At 38.2% G+C, this 3,384-nt stretch overlaps 1 protein-coding gene and 1 long non-coding RNA gene across 3 annotated transcripts in view; one reads left to right on the top strand and one right to left on the bottom strand.

Moving 5' to 3' along the window:
* LOC106883849 (protein FAM78B) overlaps positions 1–3,384 on the bottom strand; it is a 105,519-nt gene that overhangs the window by 65,450 nt on the left and 36,685 nt on the right. The window lies entirely within an intron of this gene.
* LOC128248564 (uncharacterized) overlaps positions 299–3,384 on the top strand; it is a 69,981-nt gene continuing 66,895 nt past the window's right edge. The window contains exon 1 of the long non-coding RNA XR_008264737.1: positions 299–386. This is a non-coding gene — a long non-coding RNA (uncharacterized LOC128248564). The remainder of the gene's footprint in view (positions 387–3,384) is intronic.

The raw sequence follows: 3,384 nt of genomic DNA, 5'->3' as shown, positions 1-3,384 counted from the left end.
GAAAACACCTAACGCTCCACGACGCTCCGACAGGGGATGGTGATGGACCCTGCTGTACTCTTTCACCACAACTTTCTCTCACTCTTACTTCCTGTTCCTGTTTATGTTGTACCTGTATTTCAAAGGGTCAGCCTTGTCACACTGTGTCACGCTGAATATCCCCGAGAACTACGTTAAGAGCACACGTGTCTGTGGAGTGCTCAGCCACTTGCACGTTAATTTCACGAGCAGGCTGTTCCGTTGATCGGATCGACTGGAACCCTCGACGTCGTAAGCGACGGAGTGTCAACAACATATTTGTCGACTCAAATGATTTAAAAAAAATATGATATCAGTTTGAGGCTTGTATCATCCAACGATGGAATCAATCTGCAAACAGCTGTTGGGTTTGTAATACTTTTCTTCAACCCTTTTAATTCTATATATTATTTGTATTCTGTGTAAGTCGGACCTTTTTGTACGTATACATATCTACATTTTTTGTATTTCACGTATTTAATTATACTTTATATATTGATCTGTCTAACTTATCTCTACATTTACTTCTATACCCGCTTAAGTTTAATTTATTGAACACCACTAAGTGTATTCTATACGCAGAATATCTGAGTAGAAAAGAATATTTGTTATGCTTAAGGCGATGAGCTGGCAGAAACATTAGCACGCTGGGCGAAATGCTTAGCGGTATTTCGTCTGTCTTTACGTTCTGAGTTCAAATTCTGCCGAGGTCGACTTCGCCTTTCATCCTTTCGGGGTCAATAAATTAAGTACCAGTTGCGTACTGGAATCGATCTAATCGACTGGCTACCTCCCCCAAAATTTCGGGCTTTGTGCCTAGAGTAGAAAAGAATATCTGATTCTCATCTATGAACTATATAATATCAATTTACTGAATTATTTCAACTAATGTTTAATTTCTAGCGATGTCTTATAAGAAATGAATGAAGAACGCGAAAGTATCTAAAAATAAAGCAATTATCACAGAACTAAAGAAGTTATTTAGTATTTGACATTCACTCTTTCTCCCCACTCTTTCATTAATTATATAAGAGTTTATAAATACATGTTATATGTGATGTCACGGTGGTGGGTCAGTGGAATAAAGAGAGACAGTAAACTAATGCCTCATGGTATATGGTTTCGTACTTCATTGTTTAATGTTTTAAACCCTTTCGGCATCGACTTGTCTTTTTCGCTCCTTTCTTCGGAGATCAATAAAATAAGAACCTGATAAAAGAAAAGAAAAAGTAAATGGTATCTCGTTTTGGCACCGATGACGAGTAATCTCAGTTGTTCCATTTGCGGAACTACTAAGTATATAGAGAGTATGATGGAGGAAATTCTATAGAAAATTCTACTGGTAACGTACTAGTTCTAATTTTTTTGTTAACTTACGATCAGAGCCTATAAGAAGTGAGAAATAGGTATTCAACCGATACGTCGGTCCAGGGCTGTCTAAATATCATCATAGGCCCCTAGGCAAAGTAAATGCACTGGACCCTATAATATTTACTTATTGACAGCAAGTCACAACATAAATACATCAGAATTGGGTTTCCAGTCCCGTGGAGTCCTAGGGCAACTGCCCAGTGTGCTCAAGCTTTAAGATGGCACTGCGTCGGCCCAGAACTCGGTAGAAAGCTATGAAGGTGCTGACTTAGCGTGCAGTCTACTACAGTACCTGTAGTCTACGCTGTGAAATGATCTGATCTGGAACAGGCTTACGTTTAGGGCTAGGGCAAAGCTTTAGGATTAGGGTTTAAGTTAGAGTTAAAGCAGATTGCACGCTAAAGTATAAATGGCAAAGTAGACCGTGCGCTAAAGTTGCACCCTTATGAATATATGACAGGTTCTTCCCCAGTGGCGTAGTGACGGTTTTGGTCGATCTATGCGGAAGCCAAATTGGCTGCCCTTTTCCTTAAACATGACTTCTACTACAGCAACTGTGCTACCCTTCCCAAAAACTTGGCTGGCCCGCGTGGTCGGCACGGTATTGGCCGACCTGTGCAGTAGCCAAATTGGTTACTCACCTGCCTTAAACACAACACACTTTCAACAACAGCGATGGTGCAATCCCTCCAAAATAGTGGTTGCCCTTTGCAGTCGACACATCCTACACACCCCACACAACATCACAGCTCTTTCTTCAAAAATGGGGAGTGACGGATACTCTCACGATCTCCTTTAATTTTAATTTTGCGATGGAGAAAGGAAGTATGTGTGCGTGTAAGTGTGTGTGAAAGCAGACTTCTTTCGGCCTACTCGCGATACACGTCAGAGGCAGGGTCGGTTGAAGGTACCTGAAATTCGGGCAGTCAGCTGAGGCGTCACGTAATATGTTTAAGATTTATGAAGTAAGAGAAATGAATGTATAAGTGAATAAACGCATTGTTTCTATATTTGATAATTTCACATTTTTTCACAAGGCCAGCAATATTAAAGGAATAGGCAAGTCGGTTACATCGGCCTCGGTATTTTACTTAATCGACCCCATAAAGTTGAAAGCAAAGTTGACTTCGGTGGTATTTGAACTCAGAACACAAAAAGCCGGAAAATTGCTGCTAAGCATTTTGTCCAATGCGCTAACGATTCTGCCTGCTCGTTGCTTTATCCCTATGTTTAATAAATTGTATTAAACAATTTATTCTTATAATTACTCCTTCAAAACATTAAAACGACAAACAAAATACTTGTAACGACGCTGAAATTCAGCTTGCTCTGGAAATAGACCGGTCCTGTGTAGAGCAAATAGAAATATGTAGGCACACTTTGTGCATACAGCCAAAAGCTATATTGAAAAAATGTTTTGGTAAATTCAGAATACTAGACCCGGAAATTATCTATTTTGCTAAAAACCATTGTTTCTTCGGATTTGTGTTTTAAATATCAGAGGCTACAAACAATTTTTTTGCCCCTCTGCCACTACTAGCACCCAATACTTCTATAAAAAAATGAAAAAAAAAAAAATAAATAAAATCGGAACAAAACTCTCCTAAAAACTAAATTTGTGAGAATAACATATTCTATATAATTGTAGAAAAGTGTATATTTGAAAAAAAAATCGAAAAACTTAAAAAAAAGAAGAAATTTCGGAAAAATGAAAAAGTCAAGCTATATGTGTGTGTGTGTGTGTGTGCGTGCGTGTATGTGTTTGAAAAACATCATAATCTGTTATGTTTAAAACAATTCTGAAAAAAGAAACTTATGGGAAAAAAGTAAAAAAGGAAAAATTACAGCAAGAAGATTGGGGGAGGTAATAATAATAATAATAATAATAATAATAATAATAATAATAATCCTTTCTACTAAAGGCACAAGACCTGATGTTTGTGGAGAGGAGGGGACCAGTGGATTACATCGACCCCCAGTGTTTCACTGGTACTT

Source organism: Octopus bimaculoides, chromosome 8 (assembly GCF_001194135.2).
Source record: "Octopus bimaculoides isolate UCB-OBI-ISO-001 chromosome 8, ASM119413v2, whole genome shotgun sequence".
Lineage (NCBI taxonomy): Eukaryota > Metazoa > Mollusca > Cephalopoda > Octopoda > Octopodidae > Octopus > Octopus bimaculoides.
The sequence above is the reverse complement of the archived record's forward strand: the minus strand, read 5'-3'. Positions and strand labels throughout refer to the sequence as shown.